The sequence below is a fragment of the Leiobunum rupestre genome, chromosome 3 (genome assembly GCF_980474605.1).
Source record: "Leiobunum rupestre chromosome 3, qqLeiRupe1.1.hap1, whole genome shotgun sequence".
Taxonomy (NCBI): Eukaryota; Metazoa; Arthropoda; class Arachnida; order Opiliones; family Sclerosomatidae; genus Leiobunum; species Leiobunum rupestre.
Window position 1 is genome coordinate 60,899,646 of NC_143386.1, and position 17,984 is coordinate 60,917,629.

Below are 17,984 nucleotides of genomic sequence, written 5' to 3' on the forward strand. Positions count from 1 at the left end.
AGTCATTTCTGAGTCGCCCCTTAGTCCTTTCTGAGTCGAATTTTTTTGTCGATCGACGGTCGGCCGACTACTTTTCTACTAGGACATTTCGACCTTTCAGAGTGGGGTGGCCCGACAGTAGGCCGACCTCTCTGTTTTAAGACACTAGCCGACGTCGGCCCGACTCTAAAATGCTACAGGGGTATAAAAAGACGTGAAAGTCGCAAAAGAAGTTAGGGGACTTTATTGATACTGCTTTGGAAGGTAGGGAAGATGAAACCGACGAAACACAAACTGAATCCTGCGAAACCAACAAGAGAAAAAAAACTTATTTCAGACGTTCACAAACATTTTACTTTAACCAAGGAAGGTGACCATAACGTCTGTTACAAATGCAGGTAACTCACAATGTCAGTCTTTGGAGGGTATGCTTTGTATGACCATAGGTGATGTCTTCTAATGCGCCCGTCTCTCCCGAACGAACATTCATCGGACACCAAAAGACGGCCCGAGGTATAACACACCGATTTGGTTCAAACTCGGGGGTTTGGTAGACCTTCATGTAACTTGAAAAACTATAAAGGGAAATGTCTCCATAGGCAACCGTTTTGCCATGGCAACCAAAAATGTTTTTGACAATACAAAAGGGAAATTTTCCTATTGAATATAACATGGGAATCTGACCAAATGTAAGGGTACCCCTGTAAAGATTTTAATCAACTTGGAACTTTTTCATTATTTTCTTACTTATATTTTCTATTTTTAGCATTTTCAAAAATTGAATGTTATTTTGTATGGGAAAATTTCCATTTTGTGTTGTCAAAAACATTTTTGGTTGCCATGGCAAAACGGTTGCCTATGGAGACATTTCCCTTTAGGGTGTTTCAAGTTACATGAAGGTCTACCAAAGCCCCGATTTTGAACAAAATCGGTGTGTTACACCTCGGATCGTCTCCTTGTAAGTTTAAAAAGTCTGGAGATTCGCACTCCATATTACACAACCAGAACTTGTAAAATTAAAACCTAAGAACCATATCCCCGTCTTGAAGAAGTGTTGCCCGATAAGGATGGAAATTGTGCTCGTGAAGGATTCTAAAATTGCGGGCTCTCTCTGGGCACACCCAACTCTACGTTTGCATCTTGAATGCTTGCATGAGGCTATGCCGAGAAGAACGCTAAAACAAGCTCTTCGTCGTCGATGTTTTGACGACCAGCTCTTCGGTGTCTGGGATTGACATCACCATGGTTTCGGAAATCTCGAACAGCGCCGAGAACACTGTTGTGACTGGGAAATCTGTCTGGAAACCACAGTCTGCAAAGTTGACATACCCTAGCGAGCGTTTTGATGGGCTTCACCATAAAATAATTCGACCATGAAAGCGTGCGCTGTTCAGCAGAATACACAGGCATTGTGAACATGCAATACCCAAACTGATCGTTATTGTGGGTTATTTTGGTTTAAATACTAAATTAACCTTTGTAAAAATCAACTTTGAAAAAAATGTTTTCTTGATTTACTAGGTCTAATTAGACCAGTTTATCGTTCTCTCATTTGTTAAACAACCCTTTGGCCTGCTATGGCCAACCGGTTTTTTTCTGACCTCATTATAAAATAAGTCCATTTCGATCAAACCAACGCTATTTGTAGGTTTTCAGGTAGGCTCTTCAACTTTATCATTGAAAAGTTTTTCCTCCCACCTATCGGTCAAAATTTTATTTTTTTTTTTAAAAAGGGAAAAGTTATTCGATTGTCTTCAAATTTCCAATTTGAAACGTTCCCAACGCAATTCTCATACCCTGAAAGTTTCAAGATTTTATCTCAAATAGTTGTTGTATTAGATCTCCACGAGGGGTCAGAGTGTGCAATAACTGGTGGCTTTACCAGGGAGTCGGGGTCCGGCTCTTGTAACCCAGCACGGGCGGTGGCGCACTGGGAGATGTTAGCTCCGTCCAAATGGTCCTATCTCCACCTCCGACTTCGGTCCGGTGTGGGCTGGATACTGAACTTCGGTTCAGGCTAACGGAGAGGGTCCAGGCAAACTGGTCGCCTCGGCGGATTGGGTAGCCTGCTGTGGGGCGGCGAGCCTCCGTATGAGGGCACGGCGGACCTATCTCCCGGCCTTTTGGACTCCCACCGGGATCTCCGGTGCCAGCTGTGCCGGGTTATGCGGGCTGCTGTGTGCTCGTCGTTCCCCTTTAGGAGCTCTCTCCAAAGGGTTTGACTCTTTACCTTCATAGGTAGGGTGTCGGCTGGAGTTGCTATAGCATCCACTCTTAATCCCACTGCTGTGTGCGAAGTGGGGATTGGTCCACCCGTTGCTGCACCTTCTGCTGGGTTGAGTGGCTTGCGTCAAAGGTGCGACCATCAGTAGTAGGGTTCTGCTACCCATGCTGGATTTGTCACCTGTCCGGGCTTGGGGACGCTGGTGTAGGGCACTATGATGATGGACCTCCGGTGGTGTGGTTTCAATAAATCTGATGCATGTATTAGATCTCATGTTGGATTTGTTTTTCAAAATTCAAGAGATTTGTTTGTTTAATGGTTATTCGATTTTTAACCATTCTTGGATACGACCGAGTTACTTTCTTCTGAACAATTTCCCGCAACATCATTTTGTTCTCTAAAATATGCCCAATTATTCGAGCACCTTGAGAACTATAAAATAGATGCAAAGGGAAAGGACCCTGAAACTGGTATGGTTTATCCAGAGTGGCTGAGAAATGCAGCTTCTTATGGCTATGGGAAACTCGACAAGTACTACCCAACCTCCGACGGCCTTGTCTATGTTGTTGGAACTAATGACAACCAATCAGCGACGAGAATTAGTGCGGCATTTAACAAAGGCATTCTTTACAAAGCACGCGGGAATCCACAACCTTTTGATTGCCAGAAGCGCGTGCTTTGTAAAGAATGGCTGTGTGAAAGGCGGCCCTAATTCTCGTCGCTGATTGGTTCTCAATATTCGAGGTCCTCGTGAATCCTCGTGTTCAAACCACCGAGAACGATATCGTCTGCAGCTTTTCTCAAGTTTTGTACAATGCTTTTAAGTAATTAAAAATTGGTTTTAATCGATAAATATTGTAAACAATACTTTTGTATTTTTCATCGACATTTCGATAGAAAGTAGGATATTTTACCATTTCATTATCCCTTTAAATAATTCTGAAAATGTTAAAAATTGTTTTATCAATAAATTCTAAATTTTTAAAATCTTAGCAACTTGAGATTTTTTTAAACAAGCATTTAAAGCGAGCCAGCTCGGCCCGGTTCATTTATTTTCGAGTCGAGCCAAGCCAAACCTCAACTATAAAACACCATAATCAAGCTGCCACAAAAAAAAATGGACTTTTAAGATCGAAGCACCAGATAACCAATTGATTTTAAATTAACAAGCAGTTGTAGCATTTTCAATATTAAAAATAGAGTTAGATAATAAATACCGCGTTACGAAGGGGAAAATCATGGTAAATAACGATATGGTATAAAATGGGAAAATTTGTATATATTCGAGAATGTTTTACGATATTTATACCTTAAATCTACATTTATAGAGACAAAACCTTGCGCGTCAGGCTTAATCTGGCCAAAAAATGCTCCGCAGAATTATTGACATATTCGCTGCGTTCCACAACGTTCAACAAAGTAAAGTAAAGAGAGAGCAGCCCTAAAATCGATTCAACGAAGACATTCTCTCTACGTCGAAAGAAATACATTATTGGGCTTACAATGAAGTTTATATCAAACAGGAGTCGAAACTTCTAGCCTTTCCCATACTCTTTATTGGCCATCGTAATCGTTTCAATTTCGGAAATAGGGCTTGGCAAATGTCAAATTATCATTCGTTCAAATAGTGACTTAAAAGACGGAGTATATTTTGCTTTTGACAACTTGTTTACATTTTCGCGTTTTAACTCAAATGTACCAAAGATTGATCTTTATATTCAATCATAACCACTAAAAAACAAACACGGACCAATTACAGATGGGGTTCAATTATTTTTCCGTTTGCTGCAATGCATGTTTCTGCACGATGACGCGAAATGAACGCTGGATCATATCGGGAGTGAGAAGTTGGAAGGCATCAATTATTGCCTGGCGCAGATCTTCGACGTTCGAAATATGCGTCTGAATAAATAAATAAATAAATCACGTAACATAGTAGCAGAATTAAAAATTTCACTGGGTAAACCACACGTCTCAAGGAACAGCCAAGACCACCAGCGATTTGACACTGGGCAACGGAGAAACAAGTGTTCCACCGATTCGGGAGCGGAAGTGCAGAGAACGCACGTAGAATCAGGAACAACGCCGAAATGCACCAGCCGACTCCTCACTGGAAAGCCTTTGTGTATAAGCTTCAAATTCACGTCATTGAGCCGAGGTTGAAACAGAGAAAAAGCGACCATGCCCCACTTGACTTCAGGTAAAGGAGCCGGAAAATATCCAAGCCATTGTTCTTCACCACGAGACTCGATTGTACCGAAGGCGCGCCAAAGCAAGTGGTAGAGTGCGCGAGTCGTGAGCTTGTTTTGGTCGACAGATTAGTTTGGTATTTATAGACCCCTGCTCCACGAGCAAAAAGTAAAGCTCATACTACAGGGGTACAAGTGACTAGATGGAAAAGTAGTCCTTTTCTATTATTTTTAGTGTAAAATTTTATATTTCAGTATGAATTGGAAATGGGAAAGTTGGGATGCAAGAAAGCAGTCGGGGGCGAACTGGTACCATAATAAGATGAAGGGGCGAGCAAGAAATGGGTTAGACATCCGTATCCAAAATAATGTCCCTAACGTCGTAACAATTATTTCTATTTAAATAAAGTTTTCGACAGAATTTAGTTTAAGTACCAATATATCGGATAATATAGGGTGGAATTAAAACGCGGCTAGTCATCGAAGAATGAATATGATTTCAAGCAGGTCATATTGCTGAGTTATATTTTATTGGCCGGGCTCATGATTGCTATCTGAGACAATATTCGTTATCGAAATGAATCCTTCTTAAACGAAGGTTCTAAAGGGGCGTGATGAGTCGTGGGTCACTCCTGATTCAGTGACAATTGCGGCGCCAAACAATATTGTTACGACTTTGCAATTCAAATCTCTGATCCCTTATTGTAAAATAACTGAAAAATTATAAAAAATGGCTGTTCTGGCTGGAGAATAATCAGAAAACAGGTATAGACAATAATAGATGCCGTCAATTATAATACACAGAAACAATATATAAGCGTGTTGTATTTAAATCTCCTATGAACGCAATCCTCCCATTATACACGTACTGTCATAACGGAATAACGCGCGAGTAAGAACCTTTAAAAAGCCTGCTCGAATAGGTACAGTCATTTTTAACACGGCGAAATGAAAATGGCGTAAAATAGGTCAAGGTTAATTCGACAAATATCACAGTAGAAATAAAACGTTTCGTGAAAAACACTTCTAAATTTAAAAAAGTTTTCAAATTGAAAAACTGTAACGCAAAAAAAAAACAGTCGCACTACACCGAAATTGCTCATTACTTTCTATCAATTTTATCTCTAAGCTGATAAAAAAGATTGAATAAATTGTTGTTAGTTAACTAAACGTAAAATGGAAAGACGATAACTTGACAGATTAGTTTCAGTGGTGTTATATCATGATATTAAAAAATTACACCTTAAGGGTTCCTGTATATTTCCAGACTATGGTAATTAGTAACCGATAATTAGGAGGGAATTAAGCCAGAAACGTACGATTCTTCAAGGTTGTTTATTTCTCTAACGGAGTAATTCTTAAGATAAATTTCATGCGGAATGTGAAGGCGCATTATAATCATCGCTTTATCAAGCATTACTATAGTCCCCTCTGAAGCTAGATAAACACAACGCGTTTTTCTACCGTTGGCCTACAATTATTACTCGTTATAATATAAGACTTGGTTTGTCAAAACTATTGACGTTTTTATATGAAACCAGTCTCGATGGAAGAATAATATTGTAAGAACATAACTTCCAATTGGCATAAATTAATCGATATTGATGATTTTAACGTGTGATATGAACGCTTTGCCCTGGTTACGTTTAAATAAGGTTATTTGAATAATATAATTTATTTCTACCTCTCCCCCGTGTCCAGGGGCGTAGGAACCGGGAGGGGCAGGGGGGGCAATGCCCCTCCCTAGAATTTTGCTGGGAGGGGCAACTAATGTTATTTGCCCCCTCCAACATTTTGGTCAGTTGAAATTTTCAAAAGGCTCAAATTATCATTTTAAAAGTATATACAGTTTTTAGAACCTCAACTGTGTTTAAATTTCAGTCTTTTTCAGCCAATTTACATATTAGTAAACAGTACACATGCATTCGGAGAAGCTACACCCCATTAAAAATTCAAAACCATTCTCCAGACCCCTTTTCGTTTCCCTTTGCCCCCTCCAACTTCTAGAACGTTCCTACGCCCCTGCCCGTGTCCATCGAATATTCATGAGTGTGCAGTGCGCTATAGAAGGGATTCGGAGTAGTGATGGGTGCTTGAGCAAAGATTCCGGCTCTCCCTACTCGAGCTTCGTTGGTGGGGGCCAGAATGCAGGAACGGTACGAGCATATGAGATTATTGAAGAAACGGTTTTTTTATACTTATATTTTCGCAAAAAGCAATAAACATTTTCGGTAGTACCAGAAGAAAATAGGGGGAAGTACGCTTCTAGTCAGCTTTGGAAAGGCGTCACTTTTCACGAATTTTCGCGCCAAAACGGTTTGGCGGGAAATCGCGGATGAATACATCGTTTAAAAAGTCATTTTTCTTAAATTGAACAATTGTAACATATTGCCCTTCTCATTCTCTGCTATTTGAGCTAAGGCGTATTTGCTTTCGTCGATTATAGCCGTGTTGAATCAAAACAAAAGTAGGACTACTTTTTCAGTTTGGTTTATTATGCGTAAAAAGGCGTTTTCGTGGGTCACACGACGACTTCTACGGCTCAAAGCTACAGATACGTACTTCCCCTATTTTCTTCTGGTAGTACTTAAGTGCGAGAGGTGAACGTCAGAAATCGAAAAAGGTGAAAGTTGCAAAATTCTCCCCAACCCATCCAGCACACAGCACAATAACAGCAAACAGCAGTGGATGAGGTTGAATTGAGTCTGGCGTACACAGTGTCCTGTCTGCCTTGGGTGGCCCTACCAGGAGACAAGCTCCGGACAGCGTAGCCCACTATATAAGGACGCACGCGAGCCTCCTCACCACGACATGGTATCAATCATGAGGGGGTGTCTAGGTCGACAATCGGCCATATTCTGCATGACCCCGCAAGTAAGAAGGGAAACGCCTACTTGCTTCAGCCCTACTATTCGACGAGAGCTCACCGATTTCCCTCTTCTTCCCCTCTTGCTTGGCCAATTGCAGAGCTGCAGTGACGTCACTAGTGTGACGTGACTCTTGATGACCCATGTTCCGGAAATAACGTTAAAGCGCCCCCTACACCAAAATTAAGCGGACAGTGCCATCTAGTGTTATCTTTGGGAAGATAATTTGTAATGCCATCTTCTTACAAACCAAAATGTAATAGCCCTAAAACAATGCCATCTACTTTAAATTTCATTAACTTTAGAACCTCTTTTCCCCATCTTAAGGAACCCAAATGTGAAGAGCTTCAGCGCCAAAAAATCAGTGCTCATAATTATAAGCAGAATAATCGTTGGGAAACAGTTGCACTTGTGGTTAATCTGCTTTTCTAGCCCCCAAAATTTCCTCATATGATTTTAAAATAATGGAACAACCTAAAAACTGATGCAATAAATAACATACTGGTGGCAGACATACTTAAAAATGAACCACTTAAAAGAAAACACTTGTACATATTATTGCATAAGTGTCGTACGCAGGAGTACCTTGTAGTATTTACATCTGAATAGGGGCTTTCTGTGAAAAATCTGCAATATACAGGGTCTTTTTTTTTGCTCGGAAAAGTGTTTTTTTTTCAAAAACTATTTATAGTACTGATTTCAAATTTGGAAGGTCAATTCTCTATACTGGGGAACATCAGTTTGAGAAATTTGAGCGTTTTCGGTAATGTTTTTCACCAATTTTGAAAAATTATTTTTCGACCACTAGGTGCGAGATAAAACATTTCTATTATAAAGTTGTAGGCCGTCATCGAAAACCCTTAAAAATTGTTCACTCGACGAAAAACAACTTATTTATCAGTGAAAATTCGAGCTTGAAAAATTTACAAGTTGGTGAAGCCAAATTACGATTGTTTGAAACGATAATTGAAAAGGGAACAAGTCTAATACAAACGTAGTAGAGTTTTCACAATTGAAAAAATGTACACGTTTGGTTTTTAAATGCAGATATTTTATTAACATAAATTTTTACAAAACATTTTCAATAATATCACCATTGGCTACAACACAGGTTTGTGCGCGGACAATTAAGTTCTCAAACGCTTTCTCTACCATTTCTGGTGTGACGTCTCGGCAAGCACTGATTATTCGTCTAATGAGTTCCTCCCTAGTTTCAATGGGCGTGGCGTATACCTTTGCTTTAACGAATCCCCAGAGAAAATAATCCAGCGGTGTTAGGTCAGGTGACTTTGCTGGATAATGCACTGGACCATTTCTCCCTATCCACCTTTCAGGAAACTCGTTGTTGAGGTGCTCAGTTACTTGCCGGGAAAAATGCGTAGGGGCGCCATCTTGCTGAAACCACAACTGACGTCTTTCAGCCAATGGAAGGTCGTCGATTGCGTCACTCAGTTCGTTCTGTAGAAAATGTAAATACCTTTGGCCGTCAAGGTTCGTCGGCAGGAAAAAGGGACCAATCAAACGGTTTCCAACAAGTCCAACCCAAACATTGACCCGTTCAAATTGAACCTGGTGATGATATTCAAAACCCCAATGTGGGTTGATGTCAGACCAAAGATGGCTGTTTTGATGATTAAAGGGCCCATCTCTAGAAAATGACGCTTCGTCGGAGAACAAAACATGGCGCAAAAATTGTCTATCTTCTTGGACAGCATTTAGTAACCAGTTGCTAAATTCATAACGTCTTTGATGGTCTCCGTCAATTAGTCCTTGGTGGAGCGTAGCTCTGTATGGGTGATAGCGATTCTTACGAAGAATTTTCCACACACGATTTGCAGAACAACCCAAATCAGCAGCGGCGTTAGCGCAACTGCGACGAGGATATGCCACAAAGTACGCGAGTACATTGTTCTCGAAGTCTAAATCCGGTTGACCCAATCCGCGAAACCTAGGTTGCAAGTTACCAAATTGATTGAAATCGTGAATTGCTCGTCTTACTGTATTTACAGATGGTGCTCCATTTGGATGTCTTTCTGCGAAGATTTCAGTCACTCTTCTAAGGTTTTGCGCTGCTTCTCCATAGTAAATGGCAACTATCTCGGTACGCTCAGCTACTGAATAACGAGGCATTGTTCGAAATATTATCAAACACTGATAATAATCTCCCAAAGTTTTCGTTTAAATACCCAATGCATGTTTAGGATTGACCTATAGCCTCGTGTTTTTTAAATCCGGTCGTTTTTTTAACCAAAGTTTCAACTGGATTAGGTAATTCGGTTTCAATTATCGTTTCAAACAATCGTAATTTGGCTTCACCAACTTGTAAATTTTTCAAGCTCGAATTTTCACTGATAAATAAATTGTTTTTCGTCGAGTGAACAATTTTTAAGGGTTTTCGATGACGGCCTACAACTTTATAATAGAATTTTTTTATCTCGCACCTAGTGGTCGAAAAATAATTTTTCAAAATTGGTTAAAAACATTACCGAAAACGCTCAAATTTCTCAAACTGATGTCCCCCGGTATAGAGAATTGACCTTCCAAATTTGAAATCGGTACTATAAATAGTTTTTGAAAAAAAACACTTTTCCGAGCAAAAAAAAAGACCCTGTATAAAGAGTGGTAATGATGCGAGGAGATAATTGTTAATTGTTACATTCAGCCTTCTGACTGCATCCAGAGAGAGTGAGACGTTCGGAAGATTAATGAAGCTTCTGGAGAAGTAAAATTTTTTAAGTAAAAAGCTATTGTGATAAAATAAATATTACCTTTAAGTATAATGCTAAGGAATTAACTGAGTTTAGTGCTATTGGTTGAAAAATATTCTTGCCAATTGTAACAGGACTTGGGGAAGTTTTCAAAGTTCGAAAAATTATGCAAGAGACAGCAGGATAAAATTATATTCCATCGACACATCAGCCCTAACAGTAAAAAAAACATTACAGTACATATCATTCGTATTGACGTATTTTTAAGCCCCAGCCCTTGTGGGTTAGGACACTAAGCCAACGCGCAAAGATATCATCCAAATATACATGCGAATGTGTATTATTGATGTGCGCAGAGTTCATTCGGTAGTATGCATCTGCAAATAAAAATATCTGTATTTCCAAATTACTAAGGTAATCATAATTTACAAAGAGTATTGTACCATTGGCTCTCCAATTGTATAATTTTGTACCGGAAAGCCGCATGAGTTGATGAGCGTTACTGAACGTAGCCCAGTTTCGTGGTTACTAGACAAAACACTTTGAAAAGAGCCTAAGCTGTAAAAAATAACGCCAATTAAAACCTTATGTTCAATGATTGTAACGTACATATTAAATACCTGCTTCTCCAATGATGCGCTTAGCTAAACATTCTCAATTCCATGCTACCTTCGTTAAAAATTTCTACTTCTTCCGCTAAGCCTATCGCTTCAATTCTCACGACAGCAGCAATAACTCCCATTGCAGTTTCGGCAAAATTCACTTTACAAATGATATTAAAAATGTCAGAAAATTTTAACCGGAAGTTGGGAATTCAAAACAAGTAATACGTCACACTAAAGCAGCCCTTCAATTGGCCAAGCAAGAGGGGAAAGAAGAGGGAAATCGGTGAGCTCTCGTCGAATGGTAGGGCTGAAGCAAGTAGGCGTTTCCCTTCTTACTTGCGGGGTCATGCAGAATACGGCCGAATTTCCCGATCACGATCGCGAAGGATCACAACTTCGCCGGAGCAAACCGCTTTAGGCCATGAAGGTTTCGTCTCGAAGGCAGACCGCCACGACGGCTGAAGAGCGTTACGTAACGAATCGTATGAACGAGAAATCGTGACTCCCGCGAATGACGGCGCTGACTCCGCACAAGCGTCCAAAACCACAGTAACCGGAAGAAATCCCGGAATTAACTCGTACGCGATGTCCTTCACGAGCAAAAAACCCGCCTGGATTAAAATTCGCCTATCAATAGCCGGAAACGGAAATGCCGAAATGCGCGGGTTGAAAAAGAGAGGTTCGAGCGCGGGACTGGAATGTGGCGAAATTTCCCAGCCAGTGGCTGATAGCAGCGCTTGCCATGATGTTAAAAGGCTCGCGATCCGAGGGCTCATGGCGCCGAAATGCTTTTTTGCGATGGCCAAACGAAAGACTTGAAGGCCAAGACCGTCGTACGCGCCGTAAATTGAGAGAAGCGCCGCGACGAGATCGACTTCATAAGACGTGGCTGTGGCAGTAAGAAGCGCTACAATTTCTTTGACGCGAAATGCTGCCATTTTCGTGGTGACGTCAACAAGACCGTAGCCTCCGGCATTTTTTGGACGAATTAAAATGCCACATTCGAAGTGATGAGGCCCCGTGCCCCAAATAAACTCCAGCGAAGCCTTTTTGAAACGTTGCGCCCATGACTGAGAAATGGCAACGGAGTTCAGAACGTGCCAAAGAACAGAAGAGTTAAGTTAGAAGAAACCACCTATGGACTGTGAGAAGGATGATAAAATACGCGAAAAAGTAGATTAGTCCATAATTAAAAGGGATAATATAGCTAAATCCTAAACAAATTTGAAGAAATTAAAAAACTTACTAATAACTCGTACCAATAGGTCTTCGAGCAAACAAAAAACGCGAAACCCGGATCAAATAGATCTTCGAGTAATAAACTAAATTAAAAATAAATAAAATAGCCAGAAATTCCAACGGTAGACCGGTTTCGTTCTATTTGGAACTCATCAGTACCGTGCGGGAAATCTGGCTGGCGACTGTCAAATATAAAAGAGAAACTAAGCCTAAACATTAAAAATTTCAAAACGCGTTGCATATAGCAACGGAAAGCCAAATAGAACGAAACCGGTCTACCGTTGGAATTTCTGGCTATTTTAATTATTTTTAATTCTGTTTATTACTCGAAGATCTATTTGATCCGAGTTAGTAGTAAGTTTTTTAATTTCTTCAAATTTGTTTAGGATTTAGCTATATTATCCCTTTTAATTATGGACTAATCAACTTTTTCGCGTATTTTATGAAAGAACAGAGACGCGAGTATTAGTCCATGAGCCAGGCGCCAAAAAGTAGCTTGTCGGACTCATTCGGTGGTACCAAACGAAATTTTTAGGGTTGATAGATGACACCATTAAAAAGACAAATTTCAATTATGCACTCTGTAATCCGTAGCTTTTCAAGATGGCAGCTGTTTCAAGATGGCGGCCACGCAACATCTTAAATGCGCAATATCTAAGGTTTATCTTGTCCGAATTTGACGTTCTATACGTCACGTAAAAGCTCTTTGAGTGAGCTACATTTCAGGTCGGTAGTATGAATTCGCTATGTGAAGTAGTTTTGAAGACACGCCCAGTTTACGGTGACACCACCCGTTTCAATATGAACATTTCCGGTCGCTATTCAAAACCGAATTGAACAATAAAATTGAGAATTTTCTTTTTAATACTAAAACGAATTGGCTTTCTTTAAACGCATTATTCATAGAAATCAAACCAATAGAACCGGATATATAATAAATATCATGTGATTTTTAATTAAACCAAGTTGGTTAAGACTCACATAAAAGTAATCAAATTTAAAAGAAATAATACCTAACTTTACTGGCATATTAGCTTTCATTGTGCTTTCGCCGCCATTTTGAAAAATGGCTTCCGATTCCTAAGACATTTTTTAAACTATTCTCAAAGCTGAACATCACTTATTCGGTCGTATGATACTGGTAGCTTCCAACACTTTCTTGGGCCGTTACCATGGTCCTTGGCCAATTATGACGGAACTATGAAGAAATCAAATAAGTCCGCGAAACACATGGAATCTGGAATCTGTCCTTCTGAAAACGATTCACGGACTAAAGCAACTATAATTGATGGAATGGCGCTAGTACAAAAATTGAAATGCGACAACTACACCTTGGGAGAGCTATCTCAATATCTTCTAAGCCAAGTGCTTCAATTAGGCTCCAAAAGTGGAAGAATCGACATTGTATTCGATGTCTACAGGGAAATCTCAATTTAAAATAGCGAAAGGCTAAAACGAGGAGCAGATTCTGGCGTACACTTTTCTAGAATAGTAACTGGTCACAAAATCAAAAACCGTAAACGTCTCCTTCAAAGTTCCTCCAGTATGAATAACTTAATTACGTTCCTTGCCAAGGATTGGAGTTTTAAATTTGACACTATAGGCACAAACGTGCTGTACGTTGCCTACGGTGAAAAATGTCTTCCGATATCAAGAAGAAATACTAAAGAAGTTGAGGAACAAAACTCCGCCCAGGAAGAGGCTAAGCACGCTGCTGAGCACGGCTTTGAGTCCATTACCATTGTCGCGGAAGACACTGACGTCTTATTTTTATGCTTAACGTTTTCGTACAACATGTGGAACCAAAAATAGGACTAGCTTAGTAAGTGTAAGTAAAGTAGCAGCGTCACTAGGATTTGAATTGTGCCAAGCTTTACCAGGACTGCGTGCCTTTACCGGATGTGACACTGTTAGCGCATTATCAGGTCAGGGCAAAATTAAAGGGCTGAAACTCCTTAGATGAAGAATTATTCAGTGATTTACAGGAGTTTACTTGCCGATTGTATGCACCAAGAACCAACGTAATCTCGGTACACGAGCTAAGGTACCAATTGTGGCGCGCGGGGAATCAGGCCAGCTACCTCCTTGCTCTCCACCTTCACGCACTCAGAGCAAATTATCAAGCGGGGATATGGAGACGCTCTCTAATCGCGTGTCCGGAAATACCTTACCCCAAGGACATGGATGGGAAACAGAAAAAGATGGTCTATTGGACATCAAATAGATGTTAGGGCTCCCCGCATCTCAAGCTATACTAGAATTTAATGCTGGGTCATTCCATGTGAAATCGACCAACGTCCCCACGGCACCATCTCCGATTTTATTGAAACTCCATACACAATTAAAATGAACATATTTAGGAAGAAATCCAAAGTTTTAGAACCAAACTCTTATAACTTTTGGAGAAATGGTCTTTTGAAATTTGTTAGTGCACGTAACTTTTTTTTGCGCCGTTTTAAAGTGTGATATTTGAGCCTTTATAATTAAGTAATATAAAGGAGTACATTTATGAAAAAAATTGTAACATTTAAAGACTTGTTGGAAATTCGCTTAAAAATATTAGTTTTGTACTGTGGGATATATATATAAAAAAAGGCAAGATTTCTATCTACAACATGTAAAAATAAAAATGTTGACTATTAAGGTTTTTCTGGTCCAAATTTAAACGTCAACTTTGACCGTTTCTCAGATATTTATTTGTTGCTTTTGTACAAAGATACTATTTTGTCATAGTCTAATTTTTTTAGAACGTATTTTTTACAGTCTGAAGTCGTTTGCGGAGCAAGAATTGCTAATATGTTCTGTGACGGTATCCAACATACATCCATTCTGCGTGGAAAGCCCTTTCTGTTTCATGCAGTTTACCGAGACATCTTTCTGCTCTTCTGATCGTTCGATAACGTTTCCTACGTAACGTACCACTCTTCATCATAGGTACAAGCAATGAAAACCCCTGGTATGCAATCTTCCCATGTTGTTAGTTGAAAGACGACTGGACGAAATAATACAAATTTTGTACAAAAATTATCGGCAGATACTCTTTTGATATTAATCTCGTTCTCAGACTGTGGTATAAAAGCGTTATGTGATCGCGTTAAATAATACTAATAATAATAAATAATCAGCTAGGCTAATACCCAAGGCACCACCTTAGGCCTAAGTCATCGAGCGACTTTTAAAGCCTTTTTTAATTTAGGTGGCCGGGTTACAATGCGTAGGAGGGTGGTGGCAAGCCCTGCAAGCCACGCGGAATAGACTTAATACCAATGTGGAAAGGTACCCAAAATCAATGATTTTTATGTTCAAACAACACCAAAGGAACATTTCTTCACGTGTTTGAATTTGAGACTTGTTTAACACCGCTCGTAAACTGGCTTTAGCTATTAATCGTTTTACTGTACCACCGATACCGTCACAAGGGCTTTTACCGTGTGAGGTGGCGAAGAACTCTGATACGAGGCTTTTGAATCATTTCAATTTGTGTATAATATCTAACTGCTTGACACACGATGCTAATACCGTTCACGCATTTTTGGGGAAAATGTTAGAAAAGGTTCAAATTAAGTTTCCGAATATCACGAAAATATTTTACTTCAGTGATGGCGCCGCGATCCAGTATAAGAATTATAAGAACTTAGCTAATTTAAGCGCTCACGGAAATGACTTCAATATAAAGGCAGAGTGTCATTTCTTCGCCACCTCACACGGTAAAAGCCCTTGTGACGGTATCGATAGTACAGTAAAACGATTAGTAGTTAAAGCCAGTTTACGAGCAGTGTTAAACAAGTCTCAATTTCAAACACGTAAAGAAATGTTCCTTTGGTGTTGTTTGAACATAAAAATCATTGAGTTCTGCCTCAACGAGAGGCACATTGGTATTAAGTCTATTTCGGGAACGCGATCACATCACGCTTTTATACCAGAGTCTGAGAACGAGGTTAATATCAAAAGAATATCTGCCGTTAATTTTAGTACAAAATTTTTATTATTTCGTCCAGTTGTCTTTCAACTAACATCATGGGAAGATTGCATACCAGTAGTTTTCATTGCTTGTACCTATGATGAAGTGGTACGTACAGTGATGGGCACTCACCTCTCACCGTGAGATCAGGGAGAGCAATTGGGAGGAGCTGAGATGCTCTAAGCTTCCAATGGAGAGGAGCGTGAAATGAGTTCCCAAGCTATGAATTTAAGGGAGAGGAGAGTGAATGGAAATAATATTTTTCAAAGAAAGTTTTTGGAGTGTGAGCGACGTTAATTTAATTAATGAAATGCAATGAGAGGAGATCAACTAAAAAGTTAGTTTGCGGTGGTGAGAGAAGGGGAGTTTGAGTTTAGATGTAAGAAAACCAAAACAAAGGAAATATAAAAACATGACCTTCTTGGAAATAATTATGTAACTTTGACCAATAACAAAGCCCAAACGTACAATAAGATAACATGCTGACGTGAGAAGGTTATAAGAAGATAAAGACAGTAAATCTAATGTGAGAACAGTGTGAGAATCTGAGAGGTGGTGAGATGGCCAAAACTTCAAAAGGAGAGGAGCGTGAGAGGAACTTCACAAAGTATGAATTTCAGAGAGGAGATTGTTAGGAGATATTTTGTGACTGCCATAAACGGAAAAGAGCGTGAGATGAGATTAGATTTTTCAACAAAAATAGCGGGAGTGTACGCGAGGGTAGATTAAATAGCGAAATTCGATGAGAGGAGATGAGATAATAAGTTAGTTTATGGTGGTTAGAGGAGATGAGTCTTTCAACTAACATCATGGGAAGATTTCATACCAGGGGTTTTCATTGCTTGTACACTCTGTTCAAAAAGTCTTTGCCCGTGGGAGATTTCGAACATTTTCGCCCGTCATTTCTTATATAGTTGCATCAAGTCGAAGCGGACATCGGTAATAGATTAATAAAATGTTTAGCTACAAATTGGCCAAAATCATTTTCTGAATAGACTTATAATTTGGCCTATTTTGGCCTAAAAGAGGGGGTGTCAACTTTTTTATTTTTGATCTCAGGTCATTTTAAACCCGATTTTCGTGTTCTCCGGGGTTGATTTATATTTAGAAAGTGTTGGAATTATTCAAATCGACGCATTGGTTCAAAAGATATCTCACCAAGAAATTTAAAATAATAAATGTTTTCATGTGCTCATTTGAGAAACGAACAGGGGCGACGCCAGAAAATATTTATGTTAACCTTCAATTTGTTACATATTTAGAATTAAACAAAAAATATTACTTCTAGGAACTATAGATGGCAACAGAACATATATTATTTTAAATGGCTTGGTGAGATGTTTAGATATTTCTCAATTTCTGTGAAAACGTCTTTGGTTAATATCTTTTGAACTAATGCGTCAGAGATAAGTGAGTGCGTCTACCGATAAGGGGGCACCTGCGGGCGGGGGAAACGGGGGTGAAACGGGCCCCTGTAGGGGCCCCCATTTTGCGGCAATATTCGGCGGGGTCAAAAGGTTAGCTGATTTACGATGTTACCCTTATAAAACCTAACCCTGGGTGAATAGGTTATCTGCCCCTATGGCGGTGTGGACAATAAATAGGGTGAAATAGGCCCCTGTAGGGCCCCCATTTTGCGTACATTTTCGGCGGGGTCAAAAGGTTACCTGTTTTACGAGGTTGATTTACGATGTTAGGTCAATAGGTTATCTGCCCCTATGGACACGACGCAAACAGCCGTTAAATAAGGGTGAAACAGGCCCCTGTAGGGTCCCCCATTTTGCGTACATTTTCGGTAGGTCAATAGGTTAGCTGATTTACGATGTTAGGTCAATAGGTTATCTGCCCCTATGGTGGTGACACGATGTTATGCAAACAGCCGGCCCGTCATAGTTAATAGCTGGAGGCACCCCCCATTTTAGGTCAAAAGGTTAGATGATTTACGATGTTATAACCCATAAAACCCAGGTGCTAACCCATTATAGGTCAATAGGTTATCTGCCCCTATGGCGGTGACACGATGTTATGCAAACAGCCTACCCGTCATAGTTAATGTCGGGCACAATTCGAGTTGGTTTTCGCCGACAAACACTTTCGGGCCCCTAAGGGTAGCGTAAAATAGCGGGCGGTCATCGGTAAAAGTGTTTTGGAAAAAAAGAGCAGAATGTATACAAATTATAAGGTTTTATTTAGATATTCAAAGTTACAGTAC